This window comes from Ammospiza caudacuta, chromosome 1 (genome assembly GCF_027887145.1).
Source record: "Ammospiza caudacuta isolate bAmmCau1 chromosome 1, bAmmCau1.pri, whole genome shotgun sequence".
NCBI classification, from domain to species: domain Eukaryota; kingdom Metazoa; phylum Chordata; class Aves; order Passeriformes; family Passerellidae; genus Ammospiza; species Ammospiza caudacuta.
In genome coordinates, this window is record NC_080593.1 from 38,350,657 (window position 1) to 38,375,298 (window position 24,642).

Sequence of the window (24,642 nt, forward strand, 5' to 3'; positions counted from 1 at the left end):
CCCATAGCTTGATTGCAAGGCTCAGCCAGAAAAAAGCAGTGATGACATACAGCGAGCTTCTGTGACCAGAAAATAAAACCACTGGCTCATAGCAAAGACAGGGAAAGAACAGTCTATGAGATATATCTACCTGTGCAATTCACTGCTACAGGAAATAGCAGTGAGTCGAGTAATGTAAAATTGCAAAAGGCTACAATGCTTTATGGCCTTTAACATTATTTGTTGCATGTGCTGAAGTAACAAATACACAATCTGCTTCAGAACAAAACATTATTTCATCTCCATACATTTTCCATTATTTCAGTTTTTTCTTCTTTCAGGCTCTTTGATTTTGTGATTTAGGGACATTTTTGGGGGGTTTTTCTGGGGGAAGGTTGCTTTTTTTTTTTTTGGAATAAATGCCAAACTATTGGAACTTTGTGCCAAAATTCAGTATTACCTCCATGAACTATCTTCATTAACTTGTACTGAATTCTTGAATTGCTTTAGTTACTCCCTAAAATACAGCCAACAAGAACTCAAACACCATTTGTTATCTAGCACAGTGATGGCTTAGGCACTCCTCTAAGAAGCAGAAGACTACATATTTTCCCTCAGAAGCAGTGCAGTACACAAATAATAAACCAACAGGTTAGAATAAGTTTTGATGTAGAGTCATATTAACTGTCTATAATGAAGATTACTAAGGATGAAACGTTTTTTGCAACTTTTTTCATTTGTGAGTTATAATCCAAAATTACCAACTACTTCCTCTATCACAGAATCACTAAAGGAAAATTTGAAAGTTGAAATACAATTTTGTACTTCTTTCTTCACACAGGAACAACTGAAATATTGTATTTATACAGTGCTGCTGGAACACAGGAGACTAGCATTCTCTGTAGTGATTACAGTTATCAGTGAGAGAAATCTGATTTGAATCAAATGAGCATTTAATTATCATAGGCATAGCAGATTGGCTTTAGAATTGGAATTACAGGTGCTTTATTGCAATAGTGCCTTGTATTAAAAAGGCATTAAAGATATTATGCTCTCAGGTCTGTCAGGGGTAGAAGCAGAGAAACTCTTAGATGGTGAATTCTTGGCACATATAGAGGAGAGATGTAACTACATGCTCTTACTGTGGGCACTTAGGGGACAGGGCAGAGAAACCCTGTAAATGAATTTATTCTGCATTTTCTACCTAGCCAGAAGCGATGCTGCCCCTTCAGCACATCTCACTTATTACCTTGGGCTTCACTTCTATGCAAATTATGGCTTTATGATTTCTGTCTTACCCTAAAAATATGTAAAACAACTTTCCATCTATCTGCATTCAAAAACATCACAGATGGCTTGGCTCCCAAAGCTCTGAGAACTCAGTGCTTCATACAAGAAGGTGGCTTTTAGTCTCAATGAAATCAAGAGCCAAATAATCTGATGAAATTTCTCTTTCTTTTGACATATGTAACTGAAAAATCTACATTAATATTAACATAGCAGTCCATAAATAAAGACTAAGATGGTATGAAGGGAGAGCATTCAAAGAGAGAATATAGGTCACTGACCTCACTGCATTTTAATAATTTAATGGTTATTATCTCTTGACTGCTTAAGACATAAAAATTTACAGCTCTGAAATGTCTTACAAATATAGCACTTGTTAAATCATGTTTATTTTTCTGTGATAAAATTAAAGTGAATAAAATATGTACAATTTTGAGTAGACAAGAAATACTACAAAACAGATTCTTTAGGTTTAAGAAATTAAGTCAATATTTCTACCATTCTTACTTTGAAATGTTATAATCTATAGCTATATAAAACTAGAAAAAGAATCAGTTACTAATTAATAGTTACTGCAGTTTACATTTCAATAATGTATGATCTGTCTACTGAGACATGTACCACATCACATATTTCATCCTTGAATGCAAATCAATAGGTGTTCATAGTTTTCATTTTACAAAAATGCAAAGGGCATTGGTATTCCATGAAAGCCACCTATTAGTCCAAGCTAAAACCTCAAATATTTGCCTTTCTGCAAAGAGATTAGAACTCTTTCTTCATGGGGATTAGTAATTCCGGCTTTTTCTTTGATCACAATGTAAATTCATTGTAGACTTATACCTCGTAATGATCCGTCTGTTAACTTTTTCTCTTCAGTAGCTGTTAAAATTAGGAGAGGATTTGTTGGTGGGTTATTTTTATTCACAACCACATTAATGCAAGTCCTAAACTAATCAATTTGCATTATGTAGCCTTTCATGCAGCTTGCACAGATTTACAGCTTGGTTGCTTTATCTAGTCTCATGCCTGTGAGACAGCTGTTAGGCATTTAGCTAATCTAATTCTAATCCCCAGGGGATTCTGGTGTGTCCATTGGAAGTTAGATGCATGGACCACAGTTTAACATCTGAAGTATCTTATGTCATTCCTATTTATTTTTTTCTTTATGATTTTGGATTCAAAATTTTTCTGAAGACGTTCATTAGAACTGTCTGAATAATCACAGTGTAACAGTTATTGGCTAAGGTTTGCTTCTAATTTTAATTTTCTCATGGGTATGTTTAATATCTCTTTCATCTTTCACACCTATCATGCTGATTTCAAGGAGCAGTAACTAAAGATTTTTTTAATTATATTCAACCCAAGTAAAGCACTTTCTGCACAGCTGTTTTGTTTCTCCTGCCACTTAATTTTTTTCTCTTATCTTTTTTATGATACTTGGAGAAATAACGGGAAAAGTAAAGATTATACCTTTTCTAGTGATTGTGTTCCTGCCAACAGATTTTATCTGCAAAAGACCATTCAGCTTTCTCATTAAAATTCACAGCCCCTAGCTGACTAAACTTAATTGGCAAGAAGTCAAGAAACATAATTGTTTAAATTATGAACATTTCTAAAAACAGTGCATTATGATGAAAGTCATCTTTTATATTGTGCCATTTCATTGTGATTGTACTTTCAATGGATGTTTTATCTTGTTAAAAAAGTAGTAAAGTGAAAGCCTGACAAAAATGAAACAGATTAATCTGCTGAAGTCAAACAATCCTCAAAGCAAATTTATTTTTACATAGGAAGTGAATTTAGGTTTTTAAAAGTTAAATGCATTTTTTTCTTAATGCTATTTATATACTTGAGTGCATGGCTGCTTGACAGCTAATAAACAAGCTTATATTTATACAAGAAGCCAAGATAAAGTACTAGCTCTATAATAATCGATAAAAATTCTGCCTCTGATCTTCAGCAAAGAGCTTGCTTTAATAATGAAATCACAAACTAAAAATGATAAAGATTATAGGCTGGCAGAGGACTGTGCTCCCACCTAAATTAATGGCAAAACTGTCCAGACCATCTCTGGCCCCATCTAGCTGGGTCATAGCCTGGCCTTAATCAAATCTCACTCTTATGAAATAGCTGGCTTGAGCTGACCTCACACATTTTCCTTTGTAATCCAGCATGCCTGGTAAAGGTTGATGTCAGTCTCTCGCTGGTTAGTGAGGCTCTTAGGATGTGTGTACTTGTTCTACACCCTCGCTCATACTTGTTCACCTTTGGGCATGAATTCAGCAGTGAGTGACAGAGAGAGGGCGATTTCACTCCCCTTCGTGCCTTTGGGCGAGGGCACAGAGCCGTGTCTGTGCTGCTGGGCTGCAACACGTCTATGCTGATTTGACCCTTGGAGAAAGGTTTAAGAGGATGAGGAAACAGCAGCAATGAACCAGACAGTGGGAGCACCAAATGTATCTGGCTCTTTCCCACAGGGACACATCTTTGTTTTTATTTTCAGCTCTAGTTTGCATGGAAACCAGACTCTCTGATGTGGAGAGCTGCAGTAACCCAGAATAAAGCTTTCCTTACACATTCTAATCCATGTTTTTTCTTCTACCAATTTAGACAATGTCTTCTTCCCATTTTCAAATATAGGTCAGAAAAATAATTGACCTTCAGTTAGTTGAACAATAACCTGGATGCACTCAGTGTTAGCAAGATGAATTCAGGGGTGGTGCTCTGCATGTCGCATGTAGATGGGCTTCAATAATCAACATCTGCTTGGGATTTCAATATTGTTGCTAAATATTCCTATATCTGCCTCCACTATCAGTGAGAATTCCTTACAGCTGTGAAGATGCTCACTGTTTCTGAAACACTGAATGTACCCATCCCTGGACCATTCTGTGTTTCCTGGCAAGACACAGGGCCAGCCAAACAACATATGCTACTTCTGTCCTGCTAGTGTTTGCTAACCAGATGGCATTCAAAGAATGCAAGCAAGGGATCATCTCTGTTCATCCATCTGTCCTGAAATTCTCACAGATTAAAATGAGTACACTTTCCATCTCTAAGCATTAGATTCAGTGAAGTACAAGGTAACTCTTCCAAAGTTAAGGTCAGGCATACCCCCCATAAACGAGAATACTCACAGAAAAGTAAATAAATCTTCCCATCCTATACTTGATTTATTTCCATGCATTACAGCTGCTTTGCAGCATTACTTAACATTCTGACATCAGCTGGATATTATTGGTACTAGATGGTTATTTACGAGTTTACTCTACTATACTTATTGAAAACAAGTAAAACCACCAAAATTATTTTCAATGTAGACTAATATTTCAACCACTAAAATATCTTATCTTAGTTTTACTTCCCCTTTTATACTGCTGAAATACTTCAATTAGGAGAAAGCCAGCAATATCCACCTAAAACATAGAATTTATTTTCAAAAAGGGACACATGGATTCCTTCAACAGGGCTTTAATCTCTGGCCTTTATATCTACTAAATAATACAAAAAACACATCTGTTTTCCAACGACAGTATCTTCTACAAAAACCTTAGCTGATTCATGTTTGGATTTATAATCAAAATTATTTATTTTAATAAACTTAATTCAATCAATCAAATTTGTAAAAAACAGCCAACTAAGAGCAGAGATATCCACACAAGAGCAGATTAACTGCTTTCATTTTGTAAATGTGGGTTCCCAATGCCCTCTTGAGTTGACACCTGATCCTAACTGATCTTTGCCTTTGCAGAGCTTGGATTTCAAATTGTTTTAAAGAAAAGATGGAGCTGTTCACCTTCCTTTTTCAAAACTTATATTAATTTTCCTTTCCCACCTTCCTTGGATCTGAAACAGATTTATGGGAAGAGAAACTAAGAAATAATTGTTATCTTTAAGAATTGCTTCAGCAATTTCTTTGCTCTTAATTTTTAGTGATTCTATTTCAAGTCTCCATCAAAAAAAGTGTTTTTCTGTTAAGTTTTTCAAGCTTTTCTCAATATCTAAGGAAATTTAATGAATTTTCAATTGTCAAAAAAAATTAAATATCTGAATCTTCAGCTTATTATGCATACAAACTGGTGCTTTTAATTTTCTTTAGTTCTGTAAAGTTGAGGTTTTTTCCCTATTTTGTTTGGAAAGATGTGGCACACTGTCCCCCAGGAACATGAACAGATGAAGAACAAGTTTTATATCAGATTGTCAGTCTGAGCATTAGAACATCAGGAAAATAATTTTAGGAAGAACAATTGAAAGACTTGGGTTTTTCTTTTTTTCTAAGCTTACATAATTACTTTCTATTATTTAATGCAGCTGTGAAAACCTACCATCATAGCAAGGGAAAGATTTAATCTTTCTGAATTTTCAGATGGTCAGTTCTGAGTTTGAAAAAATCCTTGAGAAATTGGAATTTTAGTAAATTATATTCTAAGAGTTACTTTACTCACATGTAGCCATATAAAATATATGTAATTTCTATGCTATCTTAAAAGTCAAATATTTCTTCTTTACCATTTTTATGCTTTTATTCCAACTATAATTGCAGAGCTAATTTACTGGTACTAATCTTTATTCTTTGACTGAACTAACACAAAGATGAAGAAAAGACCTAAGGAACTACATTTACTCCAATGAGGTCCTCTTTTCATTCTTTTTTCAGCTCATCTTGTAGTTATTAGAATCCTTTATATGGATAAAAAGGAGTATGGAAAAATAAGTACATTTTTTACTAGAAATTATATAAACTTCTGGTGTCTAAAATGTTTACAGATTAAAACCCATTTTATCTATGGAAAAAATAGAAATTAAGATTACAGCTATTCATAAATATTTGAAGAGCTACAATTAACATACATACATTTTTTATTATTAATCTTTTTACATACAATTTTGTTAAAATTACCATTGCAGCAGTCTGTCAGACAAACTGTTACCACTGCACATTCTCTGCTATTTAGCTGTTGCTCAGTTATTCATAGGAAATCAGTTTAGTGCTTTAATTTGGGTATCTGTTGGACAAGCAAAAAAATTATCTCTAAAACAAATCCCACAACTCTTTGCACCTGGTAGTAACTGGGAACAGTTAAGCAATGGACACTGAATAGTTCATACCTCCAGTGACAGCTTTACCTGCTCTACAAATTCCTCTTTCCTGTAGCATCAACAATTAGCATTGATCATTCTAAAAATCATGAAATTTATTCACACTTCCATGTGCACAAGGAGTGCGAGTGCAGAGAACATTTAACTGGAGTGTGCTGGATTATACATAAGAGTCTCCAGCAAATGGAATACAATTTTCCTGACAGTCCAGCAACTGTAACAGGCAGCAGATGTTCAAACACTTTAGCAGGTCACACAATGGTTTCATAGGAGGATATTCAAAACAAAAATCTTAAAAATTAATTTTAATGGGTGCTCCAAAACACAGATAAATGTTTTGTGTAATTAAAAAAATGAGATAAGTTTGGTATAAACAGAAGAGAACCTCCTTTTGTACTTTCCAAAGTAACTGGACATCCTTTGTAGGACCCAAATATCTTTCAAAATCTGGCAAAGTACCAAAGTCTGCCAGTCTTTCAGAAAATTAAGACGTGTGCAGTTTGCAAAATGCTTTTCCCTAGGTTACAAGATATGAAATAGTCATAATCTGAGAATTTAAATGTCCTGGGTACATGTCTCCTCTGTTACTAATTCAGCACAACCTTTTCTAAAGGATATTACAGGCAAAGGATATCTTTTGCCCTCAGTGCACTATGAGCACACCTTTGCATTCTTGCAACGAGAGTACTTGCTGTTAAGCACCAACAAAAACTCCTTTCTCATGATGTAAGAAGGAATTAATTTATTTTGAGCCTTAAATGAGGTAGCTATACCTTTGAAACTCTCCACAGGGAGGTAGCTGCCACATAAGTGCACAGTAGGTTTACCAGTGCTCAGGATGTTTCAAAGTCATCGCTAGAAGTGATAATGATATATGGCAATGTATCTGGGCTGGCAGCTGAAGAAGAGAGACAAATACTGGTCTGTGCAATTTCTGTGCATGCACAACCCATGACACTACATTATACATCAAATGCTTTGGCCTGAGCCAAATTAAGAATGATATACAGCATGCATTTATGGTACCTGACAGTTCAGTAAATCTGTATTTTGGTCCATTAGGAAAACTGAGAGCAGTTTCTAAGATCCTGCCCCAGAATTTAGGAAAAATGTTTATTTACTAGCAGCTAACACTGACCCTTATAAAGGGTCATAAGTAATTTTAGAATATTCTTGGTGTTTTCAGGGAAAACTGTACCAGAAACTAACAAACAAGGGCAGCAAACCTTTCAACACTTGTACAAATGATTAGCTGTTTGGAAAAGTCTCATTGCTTTGCCCTAGCACAGCTTTTCCAAATATTTCTGCTTAACCCTGAACATAACATGGGAGTGAGGATGCAATACTTATGTTAAAGGGAAGGAAAAAAAGTACACATTAACAATTATATGCCAATACTCAAATATCTGCAGATGTAATCTAAATGGCTCAAATATTTTTGAAAATTTAAATTCAAATAGATTTTGCCTTGATAGGGAAGGTGAGGGAAGGAGATCCAAAACCAATTTAAATTAGATGACGATAGACATTAGATGAGATTTGAAAAATCTATTTTAAGCTCATGTATGTACCCCATAATATATTTGAATTTGAAATAAAAAGACTCCAGTGATGCAACTAGCTTACATGATTATCTATATCTTATGCAAAATACGCAGCTCTACTTGAGAGTAAAAAATGAGCTGGAAAATGTCAAGAAGGCAGCTTCTGTCAGATAATTGTAGGTCTGCTGCTTAATCAGCAGAATAAAAAATTCAGGGCAAATCATATGCCTTCAAATTTGAAATGCTATTTAGGTTTTTCATGTTATCACAGGAGTAAACAGAATGCTTTTATTTCATTGGCAATTATACACCTGCCATTAATAACTACAGAGGTATTAACCTTGTATTTTAAATGTGAAATAAAAATATGAACGCATAAGGCATTATTTTCCTAAGAAAAGACAATGTTCTTGTACATAAAATGGCCTTTTTTCTGATGAAGAATATTTCTAATGAGGTAAGTACTAGGAGCAATAAGAGACCATTAAGATCCTATCTTATAACCTTAATAAAGAAATTTCATTTTGGGAATCTATTTTCTCAATCAAAATCTCCTCAAAATTAAATGTTTTGTTGTTGCTGTTTCCACAAACATTCGTAGTTTCATATAATTGACTGGAAATTTCATGTGATTTTTTTTTTTTTTTAATATGGGAAATTCAGAGGTACAAGAGCACGGGACTATCACAGATCTACCAATAAGATCTTAATTATGAATTACAAGAGTATTTTTATACAAGAGGAAGTGACAAAGTGGTTGATTAGAAATTTATTTATAGAGAAATACAGGAAAATCTCCACACTTCATGTTATGTTCCAGAGAAGACTTAACAGCATCGCTCTCTTTACAGTAAGCTTGAGCAGTGCTGTTCTAGTCAAGACAAGAGACCACAGATTTTAAAGGAAAAAGAATAAAAAAACCCAAAAATCTCACTGTTTCTTGGAAGGATTCCATAAACTTCCATAATTCTAATTATGACTACTCCTTAGTATTTTTTAAGTTTTATATTTTGTTATCTTTTTCTTCCTTGAATTGAGCAATAGGACAATCTCTAACGGCTGAAAGATGTGATTTTAATACAAAGGGTCACATGATCAGATCAAGTCAAAAAGTGAAACAAGAATCTGTCATTGCTATTTAAACAAAACAAAACAAAAATCAGCACTGTTCCAGGTCTGGAAGTTTTTATTGCAAGTACTTAAAGGGTTCCTGAATATTAAATATTTTAATCAGAGATAATGACTTTTGTTTTTGGGGCGACCTTACTGACGTTTTGGCACATTGATAACCAATCATAGTATTGTGAAAAGAAGAATATTTGGGATGCCATTTTCTATCAACAACACCTGCTAATGTCATGTTCTCAATGAATACAACATATCAGAGCTTTGCACAGTTATATAGTTTTTAGAATGCATTCAATAATTCCCTGATGAAGGAGGTGTATTTCATAGGATATTTTACAACCTCTCTGAGTGTGCCACACCTGCGTAAATCAAAACTTTTCACACTCTGATATTTGGATGGGCAATTGCTTCTTAAGGGATAAAAACAAGCCTTTCAAGAACACTGTTAGGAGTGTAAGCCAATACCACATTCTGCCTTACTGAACTCATCAACTGTCTCTCAGCCCAAGGAAAAAATCTCCTGATGGTTTAAGTCTTTGACATGGTCTCCCACCACATCCTTCTCTGTAAATTGAAAAGAAATGGATTCAATGGGTGGACTGTTGGATGGACAAGGAGTTGGCTGCATAATCCTGAGGGTAGTGGTCAATGGCTCAGAGTCCCAATGGACACCAGCAACAAGAGGTGTTCCTCACAGGTCCTTATTTGGAACACTGTTACTTAATATCTTCAATAATGACATAGATAAAGGGATCAGGTGCAGCCTCAATAAATTTCCAGATGAAACCAATATAAGTGGCATCATTGGGACATCTGGAGGGTGGAATAACATCCAGAGGGACTTGGACAAGCTTGAGAAATAGCAAGGTGCTGCACCTATGCTTGTATTTTAGGTACTGCAAGCAGAGGAGTCCTGATTTAAGACTTTAATCTAGAGCTCTCAAAACTCTGCCATTCACTGTTTAGGAGGACTGGTTTAAGCTATATTTCTTAAAACTAAACATATAATGCAAAATTAATTACAGTCAACTTTAATATAAAAAGCAGCATCAAAAATATTTTTTACAACTGTCAAGTCTGTTTTAAATTAGCTGAAATTAGGATTGTACCTATTATTGGTAGTATTAAACTTCCATGCCTTAAATCCTTTTCTGTGTAGTCCATCATCAGTACAAAGATCAGCAATAATTAACTAACGATCTTAGAGTTCATTGTTATCTGTAATCTATATCACCTGTAAAGAGCAATTAGAGCAAGTACTTAAAAAAGGAAGTCACTTGCCAATCATGGATATTTGACTGAATCTCACAACTTCTAAAGGCAAGCTCAGATTGCCAGCTCCATCTCACAGCCAGTTCCTGATGTAAATAACAGGTCAGGTACAGAGAGCACAGTGTTCTGCTTGGAACTGAGCAACAGGAACATAGATACTTGTGCCCAAAATATCACCTAACCTGCTAAGCTCTAGTATCACTATGCAGGTTCAAAAAGAGACACAAAAACATATTTTAATGCAGTATTCATAAGGAAAACATGCTTCTCAAAACTGACAAATTAGGGTGGAGATTTTTTTCTTGTTTTATAAGGCTTCAAAAGGACATAAAGTATCATGGCAAAAACAGAAGTCAGGCATAAAGAGATAACCATGTATTTCAGGAATTGAGGGTTGATTTTGTCAGATAAATTTGTCAGTGGTTCATTTCCATGAAAAAGGTTATATTTCAATAAATTAATTACTAATCATTGCAAGGACTGCATTATTATTCCTTACACAGATGATAATGTGAAAGTCCTTTGTGAATTCCTAGGCTTAAGACAGCCCCTGATATATACAGTGTACTTTCAAAAAGAAAGAACAAAGAAAATGCTCATCAGGATCATAAACCAATACCCAATTTATTTTCTAAAGCAAAATGTAGCAATATGTATTTAAATATAACTCTTAATGCCTACACTTTAAGGCATCATTTTTATTGAATGTATATGAGCACCACTGGTGTCTTTTTTCATACTTCTACAGGCACAGACCCTAAAGCTTTGTATTAAAAAAGAAAATTTTTCCATTTGAAAAATGGTCAGTGTAGTATTGCCAGATTCTCTGTAACTAACACAAAAAAAGAAAACTATCAATCCCAGAGATGATGACTTAATAAATTCTAAAGGCTAGAAGCATCTGAACAATTATGGAGCGAAGTTCTGTCTTAGCCTACATGCTTCCTGCTTAAGCAAAGTACTTTTTGAAGAGGCAAACAAGAGGAGGTCTGATGATAGCTGGGAATGTCTTTAGAACACTGCCATAGTGGTCACATATCTTAAAAATATAAAGGTACTACAGACAGGATAGTCAAGGAAACTGACCTCAGAAGCCTGGCATTCTCTCTTAAGTATTACAGGTATCATCTGTAAGTATCCTATTCACATTTGATACAGGGATGGAACCTAAAGCTGTGAAGTATTCATTTGGTGAGAGAGAAAGGAGCTGCCAAGAGATGAGGTGCTGCAGGAAGTCCTAAGGAATGAAGAGCTGTGAGTGAGGAGCAGGCCTGAGGGGGTTGGTTCATGGATCAATCTGCTCTAATATTTCATCTACTTTAATCTGTAGCAGCCACTTCCTTATTAAGCATATTTATTAAATAGGGCTTTCTCGTTTCAGCATCACAGAATTTCAGAACTACAGAAGAATCCAAGCCAAGAACTTCTGATCTCAACAGGATTGTGAACTTGAGCCACTTTTGTTACTTCTTACACTTATCCATGGAGGAATACAGTCTGCAACAACATATTTCCACTCCTTTTCCTCCAAGAATGTAATAAAATGCAGGACTTAAGCACACAGATTTTCACACATGTCAGAAAATGCATTTCATCCCTGTGTGATTCTAAATCTATCCCAAACAGACATCAGCAGAAGACATCAGCCTTTACAAAGAGTGGCCAAGTCAAGGGATGCCAAAAGAGAAATCTTCCACGATCCCTAAATTACAACGTGGTAAAAGGAAACTCTTTCACAACAACAAGCCTAAAATAATCTACAACTCTAGTTGGAAATCCACCTGGCTCCTTATAGAATTACTTAATTTCTTTCCATGTTTCCATAGAGGCCCATGCAAGGCTTGTGAGGAGTCTCCCCAAGCTAGTGATTGTGGAGTCTCCCACAACTAGCTCTCTCCCAAGTTCACATCTTCACAGGTAGCTAGCTCCTAATTTACTTGAAAACATTTTAATTCTACAGGGCCACAGATCATTACCAGAATCCTATTACATGCAGAATATAAAGCATCTTCATACATAAAAATGGTGATATTTATATTTATGCAATGCACATAACTAAGAAACAGACTGTTACTGTGATTGTAGCATGTGTTAAAATAAACTGAGTTGCATGGATTATAACCAGGACCAGGCAGTCCACAAGTGGTGTCAGAATCCCAGGGAGCAGTACACCATGGGGCACTTGAATTAAAAAATAAGGAAACATCAAAAATCAAGCAGGTAGAATTTCTAGAAAGAAAAACTAATACTGTCATATTACTTCACACATTACATCCACTTTTCTGAAAATACCTGCATGATTTGTACAAATCCATGAGGAGAAAACACATAATTTACTGCCAGAAACTTCTTCCTGATAAAATTTTGAAGTGCTAGGAATTCAATCTTTTTTTTTTCTTTTGTGAGCAGTGATAAATCTTATAAGGGATGGGGGGGAAAAGTTCACTTCTGTCTACAATATAGTAATCAAAATGCATGAAAACCATTGTATCTATTTGCACTACAACCCCTCCACATCCAGTACTATGTTAAATACTGTTTTAAATATATGTATATAAATTGATAGATAGGAACTAATGGATCTGCAATTTGGAAGTACATAGTCCTTGGTAATACACAAGCAGTGCCAAGACAAGCACAACAGAAATCTTGTAGAAATAATAGAAGGTTTATGACTGCATAAAGACCATTAGTGGCAGACAGAAACAAGGAACTAATATATTTGTTCAGTCATTCAATGGCTTTATTGGTCACAATGAATTGAGGTGAAATCAGGGACCACTATGAGGATGTCCTGTCCTAGGTTTAGCATGCATCTAAATTTTCCTATGCTCAAGCTCTCCCTGAAATACTGATCCTAGAATAGTTTTAAAATACACATTTGCTCAGAGTATCCAAAAATCAGATACCCTTGAAAAACTGATGCTGTAAACTTGTTCCTTCATGACAATCAGTTTTGGACATGACCACAGCACACACCACCAGCACCTCGGGGTGCAGGGCAACTCTGTTGTGCATACTGTACCTGTGTTTGCCACATGCACATGGATGACAATGTCAACAGTTTCAGGTCAGTTTGTAATCTCAGGCAGCTTTGTGGAAGCCAGTCACAAAGCACAAAACCTGGCAACATCTGCAGAGTATTCAGAGGACTCCTTGATGCACTTCTTGTGATGTTACTGTCCCCATTCTCCGCTGACATGCATTGGGTTTGCATAAACAAATATTTTGTGTCTTTTCTGTATGGGTCACAAATTTGGCCTATTAATTTCTCTATTGACAGGTTTAACAGAGCACCCTTATGACCACAGAAAATATTCAGAAGTCGGCAAACAGATATTTCTGCTTTCCTTCTATTGTCACTTGCAAACGTCAGGCAGTGAGACCATCTGGTACAAATTCTGTTAACAATGATCAATGGCTTTGATTAGCAGTTACAGCAGAGGCTCTGTGTGACTTAAAATAATAACTGTAGTTCTCTTCAAGACCACTGATTCTGAGGATGCTTGAGAAACAATATATCCTAGTAATGTATCCAATTCAAGAAGTAGGCAGAATGGCTGAGATATATTTTTTGTGCCATGATCTGAAATACATTTGGGATGATACTGTAATCAAAGCTCAGAAAATAACTTAATCAAATGCCTTTGTTATAAAATAAAACTAACAAAAGATGAGATTGATTAAATTTTAGAAACTCTGTTGAAAATTAAGGCTATTCAAAGTAATTTGGACACAGAACTCTTGAGATTGTAAATGTCAGCTTAAGAAAAGTTTCTGTTGCTAGGAGACTATAAAAACAAGATGTCTATCTAGTAAAAGTATCTCTGATTATATCAAGAATAAAATGTCTTGATTGAATTAAAAATGAATGCTAATTAATGTACCTAACAGCAAATAAAACTAGGTTAATTCAAGAGTTGTAACAGTGCCAGAAACTTGTCCTGATGGCAGGCTAGCTGCAGTCTTAGTTTTCTTCAGAGCACATTGCCCAGCTGCCACTCATTCCCACCCCCAGTAAGCCTACCACTTGTTCATGTACATATGTACACATACAGGTCATCCTTCTCTTCTGCCAGACAAGATAGCTCTCATGTAATTGTTTTCGGGAAACTGATTTATACTTCAAAGTAATACTTGGAAAAAATTTCAGACCATGCAAAGAAATTCTTCTCCTTTGTTACAGCTGCAAGATATTTTTGAACTTTATCTGTCTCAGAACTGTGAGTAGGTAACAGCTTTCGCTTCAATCTATCAGCCCTATCCTCTGTAGCGCCAAGGACCTTGGGCAGTGAAATTGATAGAAACCAAGTAATTCTTTCCTAGCACAGGTCACATTTAAAGCCAAGAAGTAAATTGTAAGAGGATTCAGTTCCTTGACACTGACCCGGAATCCTAAATCTAACTACTACAAAACTATTTTGCTGTATAGGAAGAGAGGTGTTTATTAAGGTAGATAAAAAACCCTTTTCCAAATTTAAGAATGTTTTTTAAGATGTTATATTTTAGTGCACAGTTTGAGTAAGAACATATACACCACCATTTACTAAAGCCCAGCAATAACTGAGTTGAGCCATGGGAACGCTAGTAATTTTTATACCTCCCACATCTTATAGATTCTTCAGAGGAGTTACCTAGCTTTTAAAAGGTCAACCCATAATAACATAATACAACAAATTTGTGCTATCTTATAAAGCAGGTGAAACAGTTAATTTTTTGTGTGTTGAAAAGTCAGTGAAGAGAGAGTATTGAAACCAGGTAAATGTTTATTAAATACATGAATTAACACAGATGCTTATTAACTGCCTGACTGTTCATAGACATTTGCGAACCCCATGAACAGAAGCATTCTCAAGTGATTCCAGCACACTAATCCTTTTTTCAATTACTGTTATTGATTTAAAGGGTACTTCTATACAGGTTAAAGATTTAGACAGCTGTATCACGCAAGAGGTGCTGAACCAAGTCAGTCTAATGACAGGGACACTGAAGTGTCTTTTGTGGTAATGGATATAATTCCCGTTCTATGCTTCGGAAAAAACCATAAAATAAAACTCTACACAGTGACATAAAAGATGGACTTTGATAAAAAGGGTATCATTTCTGGTACGAACAGATATATAGAGCATGCCAAATGGACCATAAAATGTGCCCATTCAGGTCCAGCCCATGGAAACTCCACAAGAAAATGGGCATATCATATTGCATTACTCTCAGTCAGCCCAAGTAAAAGTACCATAGATTATACTTGTCTCCTGCATTCTCGCTTCACAGAAAGAAAACTGATCAATGAACTGCTTATCAAGCCTGAACAATATAAATATGCTGAATTCAACAGAGCTGTTGTGAAAGACTCTTGAATAGGACAAATGACTGAGATAAAGATTCTCTGGCTGGTCACCAAGGACCTCCCATATCAGAAGCAATAATGACTTATCACAGATAAACACCTTGCTAAAATGTTTCAAGTAAGCCTGTGAGAGAAAGGCCTGTTGATATGGGAATGCAACTAGAGCTGTAATGCAGCTCAACATAATAGTGCTTTAAATTAAACTTCTCAACAGGCCCTGTGAAACCAACTATCAAGACCTGTCAGATCCAACTGTGTAATGATTTTCTACAAAGTGAAGTTCCCTACAGAACTTTATTCTCAGTAACTGAGAACAGTTAAAGAGCAACTGTATGTATCTAAAACCTATGAGACACCTATGTTCTTTACATGATATAGATTTATATAATACACATACAGAACTGTCGTTATTTTCATCTCATGTAAAGGACTCAAGTTCAAGAGAGACACATTTTAGTTTTGATTTTGGTGCTGATCATCATTCCCTTTTGTCTGAAACACATATTACTCCTTTGCATTCTCATTTGTATTTGCGCTGTTTCCGTCATGTGGTAAAGTAAATAAGAGAGGAGCCTGATTGCAAATGTTAAGACTATAAACTATGTCTCTCAGTTATTTATGCTTCCCACAGCACATGGCAGGGCATGAGGAGAATGTGCAGCAGCAGCTGCTCTAATATGCAGCACCAGAGGAATGAAAAGAAGACAGGAACAACTGGTTGAAGAAAAAGCACTGGAGGAAGCATCAAGAAATAAAGATAGAGAAATAGAAAAAGATAAGCAGAATATATGTAGAAAGAGTAGACTCCAGATGGAGTTAAAAACAAATCCTGGAAAGCAGAGACCTGCTCATGAAAAGCAATAACATTCTCTATCTTACACTACTGCTATCTTACAGGAGGAGCTCTGAAACAGAAACCTCAGTGCAGATCAGGAGCTGATAACGCCATTATTGGGGAGAGATGAAATTACATAAAAAAGAAGTTGTATGAAGAACTTTCTTATTTTCAAACATCAAGTTAGCATCCCAATAATATGATGGAATAATTTCACTTTTTGCAGTATTCTCTTCTAATCTCAAAGGGGCAGAATGCCCCAAAGTAAATGAATATATATGAAGGAGCTCCTTCTCTGCAATACAATACTGTACAACTCAACAAGCACCACAGATGTAACGCCTTTAATTATAGATGTTTCCACTAGGTGTCTCTCACGTGGTCTGGAAATTTTATTTCATGATGAAATTTTTCTTTATACAGCAAGTTCCTTTCATATATTTGGTATTTCCATTACCTTCAAAGGCAATGAATCATATCACAGTCATCAAAACTCTAGTTTTCAGTCTTTCTTAACCTGGAAAATTTTATAGTTTTGAACAATAGAAATATAGTGTAATCATAGCATTCATTTTCAGCACACTACCTATCTTTCCAGAAACCCACACAGACTCCTCATTAACAAAGCAATTTATCACCTTCTCTTCCTTACAAAACAGTTCCCTAATTGAGTTGTGCAAATCATGAAAGGCAGCTCTTGCAAGAGTATCCAACAGATGGATAGGGAGCTCAAAATCGAAGCAAGTTTGAAATCTGAGTATTGGCCTGTTCATGTTGTAGTTGAAAATCATAGTTGAATATTAGGAACTCTTTCCCAAGCTACTTGTCAATTTCTTGATTATTCTTTCCATTAAAAGATGTGGTACCATTTGATGAGTAGCTCTTAGTTCATTGTGCAACTGAGGACTGTGTTGCAGGGAGAAGAAAAATCCTATATACATATTTCAAAAATCAAGAGTAGGATTCAACAGCAGTATAGAATCAGAAACTAATGTAAAGTGATGTTAAGCAAATTTAATCTCTTTTAATCATGTGAAGAGAGACAGTGAAGCTGCAATATTTCATTATTTGTTATGTAAAATAAAGGTTTTATCCAGTGATATGTAGCCTGGAGCCACACTGACAAAATAACAAATAGCTCTAAAATTGTAGATGCCATCTTTTTGGCACCCAGACACCACATAAAAGTTTAGTCGTCTTCTGTGTGTAATATCTAGGTTGTTAATTCCCTTCTGAAAATATAAAGTGTTTGCTTGCATTTAAATAAGTTAGCTCTATTCAACATTCCTTACATGTTCTTTTAATCATGAAAAATCCTATTGAACTCAATGGGTGTTTGAGTGAAGAATGCTGATCAGAGTCCTTAGAGACAGTTAAAATGGTCTCTACAAAAAAAATAATTACAAGTTATACTCTCCTGAAAGGCCATGCCAAAGATTGTTTTTCTATTAATATAAAATGCCTACTAAAAAAAATTTATGCAGCAAGGACCTTTAAAAGGAAAAAAAAAAAAAAAGGCGCACATTATTACTTGCAGCAGAAGAAAAACACCTATCATATTTATTAGTTTACAAATGGCATTCTCAATGTACATCATTGCATTTTCTAAGAGAAATACTTTCCAAAATATTTGAAAATAAGGTGAAGTGAATCAGAATTATGCTGAATACCTTTTGAGTATAAGCACCTCTATGTATGTCACTGCCCACTACTGCGGGATATGACTTCAAAACATCAAGCCTGGATCACTGTAGAAATTTTGCCCTTCTTCCTCTGATTTCCTCACTGTAGGTGGTGTATTACATGAAGCTCTGTGATAAACTGACTCTATTCAAGCATTAAATGTCAATACTGACTTCCGTGATGTGAGAATTTTATCTCATGCTTACCATGGGAAAAAACTTCTAACGAAGACAGATCTACGCACACAAGGCAAGGAAGTGGAATAAGAAAGTCAATGCTTCTGAGAGCCTTAATGCCTGTTTCATAAGGAGGGCAACAGATTAATCACGTTAAACTTTTTTAAATGTTCATGTGTTGGTTGTATATATGTTTGCTCACATATGCTACTCAGAGATGTTCTGATTGTTATGCCAGGGAACAAGGTCTTGGAGCTATCTGGTGGAATTTGATCAACTGTGACTACTCCTCTACCACCACAATTAGACTTCCAGATTTGGCAATAAGCTCTCCTTTTGAAATCACCAAGCTATTGTAAGCAAAAAACAAAATACCAGCATGATCAGCTACGGGAAAAGACATTTTCTGGACAAAACTATACAACCTTCATTGAGTAAGGGCCATTTTTAGGCTATAATCTACACTAGTCTCGTGTGTCTTATAAAAGCTACAGAAATAGAACACAATTAAACCATCAAGCAGTGACTGTAGTTATCTGGGGGCTGAACAACCGTGTCTGGTAATATGTAGTAATGGGTACACAAATAAAAATAAAACAGAGGATAAACATTTTCTTGATTAATTATATCACATACTGATAATGCTTCAAGCTATGGTTCCTGAGAATCAAAAGAGCAGAGTTGTTGACAAGTGTGGCTGGAGTTAATGCTATTCTATAAATATGAAATAGTGCTGAGTTACATCTATCAACAGCTATCTCTGCTTGAATGTTTTAGAATGTCAAAGAGTATACTAGTAACTGTTGGGGGGGGCAGAAAGCAATAAAACTTGGCATTTAAGAAACTCACACACTGTGTATATTTCAGTAAGAATTGCTTTAGAAACCTTGAACTACTGGTCTACCAGGCAGAGAACTGTTGTTGTGCCTACCCTTTAAAAAAAAAAAAAAAAAAAAAAAAAAAGAATTCCCACAGAACTGTTCCACCTGAGTTACTAGCATTTTTCCTAAGTAATTTTGGTATTCCTTATATCCCAGAAGAGAAGTTTAAGTATGTGTTTGGGAACAAAGGAAAAGACTAGAAATGTGCATGATAGATAAGACAACAAAAAATTTAAAGTACAATACATTTGCTGATGATAAGCAGCAATGATTAGAAAGTCCAGAGATGTAGCATAGAGTAATCCTTTAATTACTGTTATCATTTATCATCCTGCTAATCTTATATATGAAATCATATATGTCCTGCATGAGTTACCATCCATCAATCCACCAAATACAAAGAGAACTGCAAAACGGCTACCTCTAAGGCTAATTTAGATTTACTATTTATTCTGCAGTACTTATAACAAATATTATGAGCCCAGAGTTTTCTGAAAAATCATAACAGTAAGGATGGTATAGTCTTATTTTTTAAAAAATGTTATTCTATGTATATATCCATAACAATATTTACACATTAACTGTCACAACACGAAAAGCTATCAAAATGCTCAGAGTCAAATCTGATGCAAATACCTAGTGTATATGAAACAAAGTACAAATCAATTTGCTAAACTTGGGGGTTTCTCAACAAACATGCTCAATTTTCTTTAAAATAAATGTTCAGAGTGAAAGACACAATAAATCATTTAATGCCAATTTAAGCATTGAAGGTTAGTGCAATATAGTGATCCAGATTGATGCATTTTATTCCATACAGATTTACAAGGATACCATTAAATATTATTACATTTCATGACAGGAAGTATGATTGTGTTGAAAATTCAATCAGGTTTCTTTGTCAGTATAATAACAAGAATTTTAACATGCTGCTGCCAAAAATCAGCGAAGCATAGTATTGCATTCAAGAAACAGATAGATTCTAATTCTCTGTCTGGCTGAGAACAACTGCAAATATCTCAAATGTCACACGTTACTTTATTTTTCCCTGCACCCCATACAGAATAAATCAAGAAAAATGACATTAAAAATGTATTAATGAAAAAAACCCACCCTTTTCCAAATTCCTGTGCTTTTCCTTTTATAGTCTCACACATTAACTTACCCAACAGCATTGCACTCACTGCTAATGAAAAGAAAGCAGGCAGTACAAATCTTCTTAAGCCTCCCGTGGCAAGAAAACTATTACAGAATGAACAGAAGAAAGTCTCTGGAGCCTTTCCCTTGTCTCCTTGTTTTACAAAAGGCAGTAAGGATCACACTGAGAAGTGTCAAAGCTGAATAAACCACTAGCAATTTGGTTTAAACCCTTTGGGTAGTTAGTCCTTCACAGATGATGATTCGACTTTGTCCAAAATACAGTATGTGAGAAACAATGCAGAATCTACCAGAGGCTGTAGCCAAGCTTAAAATGTAGACAAAGAAACAGTTTGCTTCTAAAGGTTTGCAAGGGAGGGCTTGTCACAGGACATTAATTCAAGCAAGCTGCTGTTACATCAAATCACTGCATCTATATACTGTTAATCCCAAGCTTTTCCTGTTGTGTTCGAGGTGTTTGGCTGCAGCAGACTGGAGCCCCTGGGTTTGGTGTCACTGAAGAACAGGAGAGTTCTCTTCTCTTCCCTTTTACATTAAAATGCATATTTAGCATCTAGAAACCACGTGGTAAATAGTGGGATCTTTTTCTCAAGCTTTATTATGATCTGCAATTGACATCTAATATAGCACATTTGAATAAAACTACTCTCCCTGCCTTTGCTGTAGGTAAATTTACCTATAAAGAAGTTTTAAATTACAAAATACAGAGGATTTTCTTCTAAAACCATCACAGACAGTAGGGGGAGAACTTGACAATAAGTAGACAACACTGGGTTTTAATGACTACTTTAGGAAATAATCAAGAAGAATGATGGTAAATCCATATTTCTTTCATTATTTTTTCCATAATCTTGTATTCGCTGTTGATAGCTGATGAAAACACCTGATATATAGGATTAGCATTTGTCTTTGACAATTTATTGCATAGAAATATTGAGCATCTTATGTTCTTTACAACTACGCAATGACAACTTTTTATAAAAGTTTAAACACTTATTGGCAGTGCTTCAGAACTTCTTTTATAACAGCACGGGCTTATTGAAATAAAGGCTTTGTTTACTCAAAACTAAAGTATGAATAGCTATGAAAATGAATACAATACAGCCTATGTATTATTAATAGGTCTTAACTTGTTAATAATGAGTTTTATTCTATTCATGGACTTTCATTTTTTCTCCTCAAAGGTACATATATTTTGATTGTAGTCTAACATGATGCAATTTGAACCAAAGATGATATTGACAAGAACAGTGCATATTTTCCTTCCAACTTATCATAAAAGACACTGAAAATGCTTCTCAGTGTTACATTAGACACTTCCTGTGCCTATCTCCTGCTGTGCATGACTCTCAGCTATTCATGTAATACTTTCAGTTGATACTAATTATATTTGTCTGTGCAAATAATCACAGCACTATTCATCATTTCCAGTTCATTCTTTGACATGTCTATAGAACAAGACCGTGCCTTTACCTGCCACCTACCACAAAACCACGTCTCACCATGGTTTTATGAATACTTAGAGAAAGAGCACGAGCAGAAACTGGGTCATGCATGGATATTTTTTTAATTTAGAAAAATATCTTTAGGGTATTATTACATCTGTCTCTCTGTAGGGTTTTTTACAATAGGTCTCATCTTGCAAAGTTTTCATGTCATTCTTGAACCTTTGATTTTTTAGTCAATTATTCCACATAAGAGAAAACACAGAAATCGAGAGGAACGTGCTTCTCCAGTACACAAGATCAACAAAATTAGATAGTTGCTAGCCAACATGAAAAAAAGGATTACCAGTCTGGCCCACACAAATACTATGGCATGAAACAGCATTAATACTAACCCAAATATTGGTCAAAATGTCAATTAGTGCAAGACTATTTGATGATGACAACTGATGGACTACACATGGGAAAACCTTCCATCATAAATCCCAGCCAACTGAGCACCAGTCAAATAGTAATTAAGTTTCAGTCATTATTTAATGTCTTCATAGCAGAGCGTGAGTGGCAGAGCTTATTGCAAAGGAAGTTGAACTATGCTGCACTAGAGCAGAACGTGCTAGGGAGCAGATTCCAGCACCTTTGCACTGTTAAAATAGCAATTTACTCTAAGCTATACCAGTCACTTAAGCTGTTCAAAGCAGGTCACTTGTGACCATATCTCCTTGGTGCTAGAATAGCACAATTCCCTTTCTGATATTTTGTAAACAACTCCTTGCGATGGGAAATCTACAGAACACATATTCCCTGGTGACATCTGATAGTAAAAACATTGAAGGGAATACAGAAAATATATAAAATATAAGTCAGTAATCCTATTCTGCTATGTTAAATACACTTAAACATAAAACATATTGTACCACAAATGGTTTTAAGTGAAAAAAATCAACCTAAAATGCAGATAAAGAATATAAAGAATATATTTGTAAAAATACAAATTCTGTCATCAATTCATGCCACTGAACTTGTCTTAATTTGGATGCAGATTGAGTTTGGAAATGAAGAACGTTTTAGACATTATTCTTCCTTAGTGCAAATAATAACAATGTGGTACATCCAAGTAGGTGTGAGGAGTCCTCCTAACATAATTCCACCTGATGGAACAGGGCTTGAAAAAAAAAAAAAATAAGGGGATGTTTTTACTAGGACTTAAAAAAAAACAAATATCAATAATTTGTCTCTTAACCCAGTCCTGAAGATAGCCTGATGAAATAAACTAATTCACACATCTTTTTTGTGCAATCTTCTAGTAGCTAATTCATTCTGGCTGCTAGCTTCCCATAAGTAGCACACTGACACTCCAGTAATGACTCATTCTTGTGAACCTAAAGCTCCATGTGCTTAGTGGCTGAATTACTTTCCCCAGCTCCTTGAAGTAGGAAGATTTTGATCCTTCTGTGAACTTCACACCAAACACCAACTGTTCTGCTGCTTGGGAAAGAAATCATAAGGACTCCAGGGGCAAGAAAAAAGAAAGGACAGGAACAAAAATAGAAAATAGCTTAAGTGCTTTCCATTATTATTATGTTAATTATTGCAAGCAGAGCTTGCATGGTTGGCATCAAGGCCTTTTCTACTCCTCATACCACCCCACCAGTGACTGGGCTGGAAGCGCACAAGAAATTGGGAGGGGACACAGCTGGGACAGCTGCCCCCAACTGACCCAAGGGACATTCCATACCTACAGCTCCATACTCGGTATATATAAGCTGGGGAAGAAGGAGAATGGGAGGGATGTTCAGAGTAATTTTGTCTTTCAAGTAGCCACTACATGTGATGGAGCTCTGCCCTCCTGAAGATGGCTGAACATCAGCCTGCCCATGGGAAGTGGTGAAGGAATTCCTTGTTTTGCTTTGCTTATGTGTGCAGCTTTTGCTTTACTTATAAAAACCATCTTATCTCAAGCCATGAGTTCTCCCACTGATACTCTTCTGATCATCTCCCCCATCCCTCTGCAGAGTGATGAAGCAGCTGTGAAGTGCTTAGTTGCCCCCTGGGGTTAAACCACCATATTTAGCAAGGTGTTTGTAGTACAGTGAAGGTAAAGGCTTATGGATAATTTTCCATTGTGTGTAATTTCTGTTTGCTCATCTATGAATGTTCTTTTAGTATAAACACACATAACTTACTTGATTTAAATTCATATATGGGAAATTCATTATTCTTGTAGCAGGCAATATCACATGCTTAGACTTACTTTTTAGATCTTAGAACTTTCAGATCAGTTATATAGTTAGTGCATAGACTCTCTGTACCACTAAGGAGGAACACAACTATCCTTTAGCATTAAATTTAAAGCCAGAATCAGATTTCAGCAATCTAATCATGGAAGAAGCTTTGTCCCACACAGAAGTCCAAAAGGATATTCAGTCCAGCAGCTACATTTTAAAAATTGCAAACTGTGCTTGGAATACTGCATTTAATCTCACACAGTAAGATTCACTGTCTCTAGTCTACATACCAGCAGATCTCCATTATTAACCCATCATTTAGATATTCAGGGATAGGCTGAATTTTCTAGTACAAACTATATCCCAAAACTCAAAAGTTAAACACAATCATCAAATGGAAAGCCATAGATGGCCAGATGTTCAACAGATTAAAATAGGTGGGAAGTATTAAATCAGCAAAGGTGCTATTCTTTTTGAACATATTTATCCAAAGAAACAAAAATATCCCTTCACTGCCAGCACCAATAAATAGGAAGTTAATGCGACTTAAAATAAAAGCCTCTCCTGTTTTAAAAA

The 24,642-nt window shown here is 35.4% G+C and overlaps 1 protein-coding gene across 1 annotated transcript in view; it reads right to left on the bottom strand.

The window, feature by feature from the left end:
• The window catches only part of ZNF385D (zinc finger protein 385D), a 332,326-nt gene that overhangs the window by 233,240 nt on the left and 74,444 nt on the right, over positions 1-24,642 (bottom strand). The window lies entirely within an intron of this gene.